Here is a 13,143-nt window from a genome sequence, read left to right on the forward strand (position 1 = left end):
AATTTCGAACTGCCGATGCAGTCTCCACGGTCCGGTTTGTCGGTACTTTGGATGGAGCAGAAACCCCGCTCCGCCCAAAGCGCCGCCCCTTTATGTACACCCTATACATAGGACTGTGTTATTTACCTTACGGAGACGGAGCATCGCTGCAAGGTAAACAGACATGCTGCGGTCTAAAAAGACGTGCCTGGAAATGCAGGACTGCCGGATGCATGTTCGCACTCATAGTGGAGACGGGATTTCATAAAATCCCCTCCACTATGCTGTAACATTTGGACACTACGGATTGAATGCTGCGGCTGTACGCGGCGTTCAATCTGCAGCTAATCCGGATGTAATCCGGCCCATGGAAAGATACCCTTATTGTTTACAAGCTCTCAGGTGTGAATGGGGAGCAGGTGTGGTAAATTTGGTGTTATCGGTGTCACACTCTCTCATAGTGCTCACTGGAAATTTAACATGGCTCCTCATGGTAAATAACTCTCTGAGGATCTGTAAAAAGAATTGCTCTACATAAAGATGGCCTAGGGTATAAGAAGATTGCCAACACCCTGAAACTGAGCTACAACACGGGGACCACACCATACAGTGGTTTAACAAGACAGGTTCCGCTCAGAACTGTTCTCGCCATTTTCGACCAAAGAAATTGAGTGCACTTGCTGAGTGTCATATCCAGAGGTTGTCTTTTCAGAATAGAAATATGAGTGCTGCCAGCATTGCTGTAGAGGTTAAAGGGGTGGGGGGTCAGCAAGCTAGTGCACAGGCCATATGCTGCACACTGCATCAAATTGGTCTGCATGGCTGTCATCCCAGAAGGAAGCCTCTTCTAAAGATGATGCACAAGAAATCCCGCACACACTTTGCTGAAGACAAGAAGACTAAGGACTTGCATTACTGGAACCATGTCCTGTGGTCTGATGAGGCAAAGATAAACTTATTTATTTCAGATAGTGTCAAGCGTGTGTGGTGGCAACGAGATGAGGAGTACAAAGACAAATGTGTCTTGCCTTCAGTCAAGCATGGTGGTAGGAGTGTCATGGTTTGGGGCTGTATAATGCTGCCGGCTGTGGGAAGCAACAGTTCATTGACAGAACCATGAATGACAACGTACCGTGACATACTGAAGCAGAGCATGATCCCCTCCCTTTGGAAACAGAGCGGCAGGGCAGTATTCAAACATGACACAAAACTCGACTGCAAGATGACCTCAGCTTTGCTAGAAAAACTGAAGGTAAAGGTGCTGGACTAGCTAAGCATGTCTCCAGACCTAAACCCTATTGAGCATCTGTGGGGCATCCTCAAACGGAAGGTGAAGGAGCACAAGGTCTCTAACATCTACCAGCTCCATGATGTCTTTATGGAGGAGTGGAAGAGGATTCCAGTGGCAACCTGTGAAGCTCTAGTGAACATTTTATCTCCGCAGTGTTCGGCTAACTGTGGGCTCTCGGCAGGTTAATTATGCTATTAACCTGTAAATTAACCCCATATCTACAGGTTAATAGCGTTTTTCTGGAGATAGGTTCCCTTTAAGTTATTTTTCCTGGAAGAAAAGAAACAGCATGCTGAGCTTTTCATTATGGTATAATGACAGACGCCGTTAAAGTCCACTGGATCTGTACGTGTTTTGGTAGTGTTTGTTATAAATCTGTCATTTGCATTCAATTGCTATAATAAAGGAGAACAGAAATCCTAACAAAGATGTGTACTTACAATTTTAGCAGGTAAGAGAATTTTGTTGTTGAAGCATCTACCCCTAATGTATAAAGGCCCCTTTACATTTAGCGATGCACCAGCCATCTCGACAACGATACGACCCGGTCAGGATCGCTGGTGCATCGCTAAATGGTCGCTAGTGAGCTGCCAAACAGGCAGATCTCACAGCGATCCTGTGATCTTACTTACCTTTCAGACGAGGCGATCCTGACGTCCTCCCGCCCGCGTCCATGCGTCGCTCGTTGGCGCCAGCAGGAAGCAGCCGACGAGAAATGGAGCTGCGCGATCTCGCGTGATCAGCGACAGACAGTGGGGGAGCTGGTCGGAGGTAAGTATCACACATAGCGATATCGCTGCTGCGTCACCATATCGGTGATGCTTTAGCAATATTGCTAGCGATATCGCTATGTGTAAAACCCCCTTAAGTGTTGGCAGGTCTTTATTAGGGTTCAGCCTCAGTAATAGAAATATGGTGTCCATTCACTGGTAGCAAAGAAAGATTTTTAGATATTTGTTGAATTTTTCATTGAAAGTGATTAGACATTATTTACATAAATAGGGTGATCCTTTTTAATGGGCTAAGGGCAGATGTTGTTGTGTCTTCTTATATAGGGTAGCCCATGGAAAAGTAGCCTGTTGAATTTCATGCATGACTATTACTTCAGCCGTCCTGGCCATTGGAGGCCTCGATTTCTTCATGTTTGCATCAGAGCCGGTTTGACGCCATTTCTGAACCGAACCATAACGTTTAGCTGGTGGTTTTGTTGTCGGCGAAAGCCAGTTGCGTTTCATTGCTAGACAGAGAGCAAAGGGCTACAGACTCCTCCAAAGGGTCATGGCATTGGTATTTGAGGCAGACACTTTTCCATGGGCCACCCATGTAACCTAACCTTTTTTTTCTCCTGGAATAAATCTGCCTGTGAAAAAAAAAAATCACAGCATGCACTACTTTCTTCAGTGTGTTTGATGAAACTCGACCATTCAAGTCTATGGGTGTTCAGAATAGCGATGGTACTGTCACAACTTAGTTGTCGGGTGACCCGGGACCAGGGGCTAATTCCCTGTCTGCAGCAATAGGGATACTTCTGAAGGTGAAGATTCCTGGGGCCGTCACCCTTGCCTTATTTCCAGAGTTAGCCCTCCATCTGTTCTCTTCCCCCACCCAGAGAAAAGGGGCGTACTGTGCACTGCAGTACACCAACTTGACAAACAAGGCAACACAAACAATGAGGTAACTGAAAATGCCAGGCATACAAATCTTCACTCACATATAACAGAAGAATGCACCGGGGAGTGCCAGATGGGGAAAAACCAAAGTAAGAGGAAGGAAGGGAATTATCACACTTACAAACCAACAGTCACAGATAACTCCTTCAAAAGTCCTATTCATATGAACACCTCTCCTCCTAAGCCATGCAGCAAAAGCTAGCTCTGACATGGCTTTGAATCAGGACCCAGATTATAAAGGGGATGGGAGTGGCTAACTGAGCTCAGCTGAGAGCTCAGAGTTTCCAACATGGCCGACTAACCCCTGTTCTGCCACAATAAATAAACATCATTAAAAAGAAGGAGAAATGCTTCTTCTCAGCGCAGGAGTAGGAGCAATCAGACGCTGCGGGCTTCTGGCTCCTCTCTGTTGCAGTAACCCCGTTACAGGTACTTGAGGTATTCCATGATTACCCTCCTCTCATAAATAGTTTTCTTTTTCTCCACCTTTCGTGTCTCCCCTTTTTCCCTCATAGATTGTAAGCTTGCGAGCAGGGCCCTCATTCCTCTTGGTATCTGTTATGATCTATGTGATTATCGTTATGCTGTAATGTCTATCGTCTGTACAAGTCCCCTCTGAAATGTAAAGTGCTACGGAATATGTCGGCGCTATAGAAATAAATTATTATTATTATCCTCCAAGCTTTTTGGTTTACAGACTGATAAATATTGTTTTCAACACAATACTATCTGACAATAACCACAAGGGAAGTAAAGGAGTGAATGAACTTGAAAAACAAGAAATAAAAAGAAATCACAATATAAGAAAGAGAGGAGAGATAAAAGAAAAAGGGAAAGAGGAAGTTTACATTGAATCTGTAAACAAGAAACAGTCGTGGTATTATCTTTTCCATATGCTTCATTCTTGTTTACACAGCTGCGACCGTACTATTTATTTGTCACAGTATACGAGTGCTGACTTTATCCTGTTTCTTTTCCTTTTTTTATTTAATATTTTTTCTTGCTTCTTGTTAATTTTGTAAAACAAAACTTTTTCAATAAAGACTGACTATAACAGAAAGAAATGAAGTCTACTGGGCAAAGCCACAGCCATCAAATGGAAAGCCGAATCCGTCCGTCCGTAGCAGATAAATACCAGACTGTGGAATCGTCTACGGAGCTGCATCCGGCGAACATCTATCTGCTCCGTAATTTGCTGCATGAAGCTAAAATAACTTGTCAAGTGGTAAAATAAAAGCAGCGGGACATATCCCCTAAAGCTTTGTTACAAGGTGACATAATGTTCTATAAGGAGCCGGAGAATTGCATTGCCCAATCGGATAGAATTGCTCAGTGACCAATTAAGGCGCTGCTTACATGGCAACTTTAGAAACTGAATAGTGTGATGCTGGATGCCCAGCATTCCTCCAGCTCTGCCATGTACCAGTGTCAGCCATGCTCTGACTTACGGCGCTGCTGAAAAAGAAGGGTTTTTTTTTTCTCCCCCATACAGCATCAGCAACAAGTCAGGTAAGTGTGTGGCGCACTGCTGTGATTATACATGCAGGCAGGGTAATGAGGATGGGCCGCGCCATCCATTAACCCCTACCTCTTTGCTATAGCAATCCGGCACAGAGGCACAATAACAGCTTGAATGAGGCTGAATTCAGAGGATGTAGCAGAGGACTGCCATGACAGCTCTCCCAGCTGCCAAACATTCTGCATGTATATGATTGCACACACATTTTATGCACTGGGCATTCCGCGCTTTATGTGATTAAGGTGGTTAATCCATCCTGTCATTATTTGCTGAGAATGTATCGCCTTCTGGTGACATGGTTACTAATCTCCCAAGAGGGAATGTTCTGCAATGTGTGTGCTTGTGTGTCTGAGGAATAGGTTATTATGTCAGCACCGCGACCCATAACGTACAGGTTGAATGTGATGCTGGATTATTTAGGATCCTTGGTACATCTAATATTACAGTTCCATCTATGTTACTGTGTTTGTGGCCACTGCTGCTCAGGAGGCACAGGCAGGGGGATGCGAATGCTTCTGTCCACCATAGTGGCATATTGTAAAAAAAAGCATATACCTCATGGCTACACTTTCTTATACAGTGTAAGAAATGGTATTCAGATGCGTACATGCCAGACGGAGGCCAAAAGAGCACATTGTAGGCTCCGGCCGTCTGAATGGGGGCATATAGGGGCAGCACGGTGGCTCAGTGGTTAGTCCTGGGTTCGAATCCCAGCAAGGACAACATCTGCAAGGAGTTTGTATGTTCTTCCCATGTTTGCGTGGGTTTCCTCTGGGTACTCCGGTTTCCTCCCACACTCCAAAGATAGGGAATTTAGATTGTGAGCCCCATCAGGGACAGTGATGATAATGTGTGCAAACTGTAAAGCGCTGCGGAATATGTTAGCACTATATAAAAATAAAAATTATTATTTAGGAAAGTTACGCTATACGTTGGCAAAATCTCCTTGCAATACCGTAGGCTGAGGGCATTGAGACGATGTGTACCCAGCCTAAGGCTGAGTGCAGACGTACTTTTTGGCCCTGCGGATTTTTCCGCGCAGAATGGAAGAAATCCGCAGGTCAAATGACCTGCCTTTTTCCTGCGGATTTCTTCCATTTTTAATGCGGTTTTCATGCGGTTTTTGTGCGGTTTTCCATCTCGGTTTTCCCCCTGCGGATTTGGTGACAGGGGAGATGGAAAAACGCACAAAAGAAGTAACATGCTGCGGATTTTGTACCGCGGGAAAACCGCGTGGAAAAATCAGCAGCGTCTGCACAGCGTTTTTTTTTTTACATTGATTTTAAGGCTACTGTACATCACAATGCGGATATGCAACGTTTCTGCGCGGTAAAATCCGCTGCGGAACCGCTGCAAATCTGCATCGTGTGCACACAGCCTAAGACTGGATACTTGCAAATATTATTTAAAAGGGTTCATGATTTCATTCAGCGAAGATTATACATGCAAACTTCTATAACGGCGCCTTGTGTAGTTATCAGGGCTGTGGAATCAGTATGCCATTTCCTCTTTTTCCAAACTCCATGTCCGAGTTCATAAATTGCCAATAATTAGTAATGAAATATTGAATGTATAATTATAACACCACCGTACGAGTATCTTTTTTTTATTAACACAAAGGGATTCATTATATTGATAGAAAGTATATGTATAACTAACATTTCTTAACTTGTCTAAATTTCTAAAAAGTTACTATACAGTATATACAGTTGTGCTCAAAAGTTTACATACCCCGGCAGAATTTTTGCTTTCTTGGCCTTTTTTCAGAGAATATGAATGATAACACCAAAACTTTTTCTCCACTCATGATTAGTGGTGAAGCCATTTATTGTGAAACTACTGTGTTTTCTCTTTTTAAATCTTAATGAGAACCCAAAACATCCAAATGACCCTGATCAAAAGTTCACATATCCTGGTGATTTTGGCCTGATAAAATGCACAGAAGTTGGCAAAAATGGGTTTGACTGGCTACTAAGGTAACATCCTCACCTGTGACCTGTGACAAATGCCAGGAAAATTGTTCGGGATGCAAAGAAAAACCCACAAATAACATCAGCTGAAATACTGGACTCTCTGAAATCTAGCGGTGTGTGTTGTGAGTTCATTTTTCCCTTCACCATTGAGGTCTGATGAACTCCCTCCTCTAGTGAAGGAAGGTAGTGAGACTGATTACCAAACACCTGGGTAGCTAGATGATGACTGGGTGGCTGGAATTGAGGACTGGATATAAGGCTGCCGACGCCATTCTTCCTGGCTGGTGATTTTCCTGCTGGATTCTTGGAGACCAGTCTGATTCCTGCATCTCAAAGCTAAGCTTTTCTGCTCTGCTTTGTACCCTTCTGTCTTCCTTTCAGGAGCTGAAATGAAGATTGATTCTGTTATGATGAGTCACCGAAGGAGGAAAAAACAAAATACCAGCTAAGTCCAGAAAAACCAGAGAGGTTGGCAGCTATCAGATTGCAGACCCCTGAACCTATCCACAACAACTAGCAGTAGCCGTGGGGGGTTCCTACGGTGCCCTAGACCCCTCGATCACAGCCGGAGAACTACATAGCCTAAAGACAGAAAGGGGAAAAACTAAACTGCCCCAGAGCAGACCCCAAAGCAATAGGCAGCCCCCAACATATAATGACGGTGAAGCAAGATGAAAACACTAACACAGATAGGAAGATAGGTTGAGCAAATGATGGGGCCCAAGCTAACTACATAGGACAGGATAGGAAAGCTGCTGTCTGCCATCCGCAAAAACCCTATCAAAATGAGCCAACCGACTGATAGGAAAAACAGGCCCTGAAGACGCTAGGCTTCAAAAGACTATATCAGCACTCAGGTATATTCTGAAGACAGAGCAAAAGATCAACAGATCAGAGACAAAAATGGAATTCAGCTCACCCCCGGCCGGGGATGGCAGAACTCCCAAAAAACAAGGCAAAACAAAATCAAAACAGAAGAGTACAAAGCAGAGCAGAAAAACTTAGCTTTGAGATGCAGGAATCAGACTGGTCTCCAAGAATCCAGCAGGAAAATCATCAGCCAGGAAGAAGGTCGTCGGCAGCCTTATATCCAGTCCTCAATTCCAGCCACCCAGTCATCATCTAGCTGCCCAGGTGTTTGGTAATGAGTCTCACTACCTTCACTAGAGGAGGGAGTTCATCAGACCTCAATGGTGAAGGGAAAAATGAACTCACAACAGGTGTGGCTGTTTCAAGATGTACAATAAGGAGGCACTTGAAGAAAAATGGGCTGCCTGATCGAGTCGCCAGAAGAAAGCCAAATGACCCTGATCAAAAGCTTGCATACCCCATTTCTTAATATCGTGTATTGCCCCCTCTAACATCAATTACAGCTTGAAGTCTTTTGTGGTAGTTGTGGATGAGGTTCTTTATTTTCTCAGATGGTAAAGCTGCCCATTCTTCTTGGCAAAAAGCCTCCAGTTCCTGTAAATTCCTGGGCTGTCTAGCATGAACTGTGCACTTGAGATCTCCCCAGAGTGGCTCAATGATATTGAGGTCAGGAGACTGAGATGGCCACTCCAGAACCTTCACATTGTTCTGCTTTAGCCAATGACAGGTTGACTTGGCCTTGTGTTTTGGATCATTGTCATGTTGGAACGTCCAAGTACATCCCACGGGCAACTTCCGGGCTGTTGAGTGCAAATTTGCCTCCAGTATTTGCTGATAATGTGCTGCATTCATCTTTCCTTCAACTTTGACCAAGTTTCCTGTGTCTTTGTAGCTCACAAATCCCCAAAACATCAGCAATCCATCTCCATGCTTTCCAGTAGAAATGGTTTTCCTTTCATCATAGGCCTTGTTGACCTCTCTCCAAATGTAACGTTTATGGTTGGGGCCAAAAAGTTCAATGGCAGATGTCACAGGTGAGGAATAGGGTGCCAAGGAAATGCATGGTAAAAATTAAGTAGCAAGTTTATGAAGGTCTTACCTCCTAATTTTGTTCCTTTTTGGTCATAGCTATTTTATAATTTTCTTTTTTTAAGATTAGTTATCATTTACTGGTTGCTCAATGACACATCATCATATTGCAGTTTTAAATGTTTGTTTAGTATTTATCGTCTTGCATATCCCGCGTTATGTATGGCATGTCATGCCGTTTACCGATCAGATTAATTGACTTTATATTTTGATAGACTGGGCGTTTCTGAACGCGGCAATACCAAATGTGTGTGTGTGTGAGTGTATATATATACAGTGGGGCAAAAAAGTATTTAGTCAGTCAGCAATAGTGCAAGTTCCACCACTTAAAAAGATGAGAGGCGTCTGTAATTTACATCATAGGTAGACCTCAACTATGGGAGACAAACTGAGAAAAAAAAATCCAGAAAATCACATTGTCTGTTTTTTTTTTCATTTTATTTGCATATTATGGTGGAAAATAAGTATTTGGTCAGAAACAAGCAATCAAGATTTCTGGCTCTCACAAACCTGTAACTTCTTCTTTAAGAGTCTCCTCTCTCCTCCACTCATTACCTGTAATAATGGCACCTGTTTAAGCTTGTTATCAGTATAAAAAGACACCTGTGCACACCCTCAAACAGTCTGACTCCAAACTCCACTATGGTGAAGACCAAAGAGCTGTCAAAGGACACCAGAAACAAAATTGTAGCCCTGCACCAGGCTGGGAAGACTGAATCTGCAATAGCCAACCAGCTTGGAGTGAAGAAATCAACTGTGGGAGCAATAATTAGAAAATGGAAGACATACAAGAGCACTGATAATCTCCCTCGATCTGGTGCTCCACGCAAAATCCCACCCCGTGGGGTCAGAATGATCACAAGAACGGTGAGCAAAAATCCCAGAACCACGCGGGGGGACCTAGTGAATGAACTGCAGAGAGCTGGGACCAATGTAACAAGGCCTACCATAAGTAACACACTACGCCACCATGGACTCAGATCCTGCAGTGCCAGACGTGTCCCACTGCTTAAGCCTGTACATGTCCGGGCCCGTCTGAAGTTTGCTAGAGAGCATTTGGATGATCCAGAGGAGTTTTGGGAGAATGTCCTATGGTCTGATGAAACCAAACTGGAACTGTTTGGTAGAAACACAACTTGTCGTGTTTGGAGGAAAAAGAATACTGAGTTGCATCCATCAAACACCATACCTACTGTAAAGCATGGTGGTGGAAACATCATGCTTTGGGGCTGTTTCTCTGCAAAGGGGCCAGGACGACTGATCCGGGTACATGAAAGAATGAATGGGGCCATGTATCGTGAGATTTTGAGTGCAAACCTCCTTCCATCAGCAAGGGCATTGAAGATGAAACGTGGCTGGGTCTTTCAACATGACAATGATCCAAAGCACACCGCCAGGGCAACGAAGGAGTGGCTTCGTAAGAAGCATTTCAAGGTCCTGGAGTGGCCTAGCCAGTCTCCAGATCTCAACCCTATAGAAAACCTTTGGAGGGAGTTGAAAGTCTGTGTTGCCAAGCGAAAAGCCAAAAACATCACTGCTCTAGAGAAGATCTGCATGGAGGAATGGGCCAACATACCAACAACAGTGTGTGGCAACCTTGTGAAGACTTACAGAAAACGTTTGACCTCTGTCATTGCCAACAAAGGACATATCACATAGTATTGAGATGAAATTTTTTTTCTGACCAAATACTTATTTTCCACCATAATATGCAAATAAAATGAAAAAAAACAGACAATGTGATTTTCTGGATTTTTTTTTCTCAGTTTGTCTCCCATAGTTGAGGTCTACCTATGATGTAAATTACAGACGCCTCTCATCTTTTTAAGTGGTGGAACTTGCACTATTGCTGACTGACTAAATACTTTTTTGCCCCACTGTATATATATATATATATATATATATATACAGTACAGACCAAAAGTTTTGACACACCTTCTCATTAATAGAGTTTTCGTTATTCACCATGTAATATATGTTGACATTAAATTTAGATTTACCACTTGATCAAGTATATATACAGTACAGACCAAAAGTTTGGACACACCTCATTCAAAGAGTTTTCGTTATTTTCATGACTATGAAAATTGTAGATTCACTCTGAAGGCATCAAAACTATGAATTAACACATGTGGAATTATATAATTAACAAAAAAGTGTGAAACAACTGAAAATATGTCTTATATGCTAGGTTCTTCAAAGTAGCCACCTTTTGCTTTGATCACTGCTTTGCACACTCTTGGCATTCTCTTGATGAGCTTCAAGAGGTAGTCACCGGAAATGGTCTTCCAACAGTCTTGAAGGAGTTTCCAGAGATGCTTAGCACTTGTTGGACCTTTTGCCTTCACTCTGTGGTCCAGCTCACCCCAAACCATCTCGATTGGGTTCAGGTCTGGTGACTGTGGAGGCCAGGTCATCTGGCGTAGCACCCCATCACTCTCCTTCTTGGTCAAATAGCCCTTACACAGCCTGGAGGTGTTTGGGGTCATTGTCCTGTTGAAAAATAAATGATGGTCCAACTAAACGCAAACCGAATGGAATAGCATGCCGCTGCAAGATGCTGTGGTAGCCATGCTGGTTCAGTATGCCTTCAATTTTGAATAAATCCCCAACAGTGTCACCAGCAAAGCACCCCCACACCATCACACCTCCTCCTCCATGTTTCACGGTGGGAACCAGGCATGTAGAGTCCATCCGTTCACCTTTTCTGTGTCGCACAAACAGTGGAATCAAAGATCTCAAATTTGGACTCATCAGAACAAAGCACAGATTTCCACTGGTCTAATGTCCATTCCTTGTCTTCTTTAGCCCAAACAAGTCTCTTCTGCTTGTTGCCTGTCCTTACCAGTGGTTTCCTAGCAGCTATTTTACCATGAAGGCCTGCTGCACAAAGTCTCCTCTTAACAGTTGTTGTAGAGATGTGTCTGCTGCTAGAACTCTGTGTGGCATTGACCTGGTCTCTATTCTGAGCTGCTGTTAACCTGCGATTTCTGAGGCTGGTGACTCAGATGAACTTACCCTCCGCAGCAGAGGTGACTCTTGGTCTTCCTTTCCTGGGGCGGTCCTCATGTGAGCCAGTTTCTTTGTAGCGCTTGATGGTTTTTGCCACTGCATTTGGGGACACTTTCAAAGTTTTCCTAATTTTTCGGACTGACTGACCTTCATTTCTTAAAGTAATGATGGCCACTCGTTTTTCTTTACTCAGCTGCTTTTTTCTTGCCATAATACAAATTCTAACAGTCTATTCAGTAGGACTATCAGCTGTGTATCCACCAGACTTCTGCACAACACAACTGATGGTTCCAACCCCATTTATTAGGCAAGAAATCCCACTTATTAATCCTGACAGGGCACACCTGTGAAGTGAGAACCATTTCCGGTGACTACCTCTTGAAGCTCATCAAGAGAATGCCAAGAGTGTGCAAAGCAGTAATCAAAGCAAAAGGTGGTTACTTTGAAGAACCTAGAATATAAGACATACTTTCAGTTGTTTCACACTTTTTTGCTAATTATATAATTCCACATGTGTTAATTCATAGTTTTGATGCCTTCAGAGTGAATCTACAATTTTCATAGTCATGAAAATAACGAAAACTCTTTGAATGAGGTGTGTCCAAACTTTTGGTCTGTACTGTATATATACTTGATCAAGTGGTAAATCTAAATTTAATGTCAACATATATTACATGGTGAATCCTTATGCCAAAAGGGGGTAATTTGAGGGGTAAGACTTACCAATTTGCGGAGTTCATTTTTCCTTGGCACCTGTCACGATCACGTGTGTCTGGGCGCAGCGAGTACCGCAAGGCGAACCCATAAGACTCCTGTGACCCTGGATACAGCGCCTCCAGTGGGGCGAATTTAAATAATAAGACGTGCAGCTGGATACGCCGCCTCCAACAGGTGAATTTAGGTATTACACGTAAATCTGGAAACCCCGCTTCCAGTAAGGCAAATTTAAATAATAAAGGGGGAACCTGGGTAACATTAACAATGGTGGGCCCTGCAATAGGGAATAGGGAAGTGGAGACCTCCTGAACTCCCCTGAGCCAGTGTCCCTGCACTCCTAACGTTCCCTATGCCGGTTCTGCACCGGGCGACGCACAGGAACCTAAAAACCCTAGCTCGCCCTGAACCTAAACCCTCACTAGGGAATTGGTCGGTGCGGAAACTAATCCCACCACTGCACTAAACACACATGAGGGAAATGACAACACAGGGGAAACACCACTCAGCTTTGCTCTGCTGCGTACGCTCCTAGCAACAGAGCCCACCACCTGTGTGCATCCCCGCCTCCACCCGGATCCATCACCATAACTGGATCCTTCACCATAGTGCACCTTGGAGCAGAGTCCACCACCAATTGCAGAAGTCCAGTAACAGACTCCCAAAGATGAGTTCAGCTCCTGCCCAAAAAGTCAAGCATGCTTGAGTCCAGCTCTCAGCAACCAAGTCCCGCATGCTGAGTGCAACTCTCTCCATAGTCGTCACTCCACCAAGCCATGCAAGCACTTCCTGCCGACACCATAACCTGTGACTCCACCACGCCATGCCAGCCCTTCTTGCAGACCACATAGCTGCCACTCGTCCCCTCTGGCTGGGCTGCGCAGGACTCATGTTCAGCTCCTTCCTCACCCAGTCTTGCTTCCCAAATGACGAACACAATATCACCAACAGTGATTGAACACACCTGGCTCTCTTTTATAGAGCCTCACACCTGATTTGTAATTAAGTGCACATTAAACCAAAGAA

General features: G+C 44.0%; 1 protein-coding gene across 1 annotated transcript in view; it reads left to right on the forward strand.

The window, feature by feature from the left end:
• Positions 1 to 4,313: 4,313 nt before the first annotated feature.
• The window catches only part of ZNF365 (zinc finger protein 365), a 66,403-nt gene continuing 57,573 nt past the window's right edge, over positions 4,314 to 13,143 (forward strand). Inside the window, exon 1 of the mRNA XM_073548295.1 lies at positions 4,314 to 4,449. The gene's annotated coding sequence lies outside the window, so the exon portion shown is untranslated. The remainder of the gene's footprint in view (positions 4,450 to 13,143) is intronic.

This window comes from Dendrobates tinctorius, unplaced genomic scaffold, assembly GCF_039654945.1.
Source record: "Dendrobates tinctorius isolate UK_male_01 unplaced genomic scaffold, ASM3965494v1 ptg000156l, whole genome shotgun sequence".
NCBI lineage: Eukaryota > Metazoa > Chordata > Amphibia > Anura > Dendrobatidae > Dendrobates > Dendrobates tinctorius.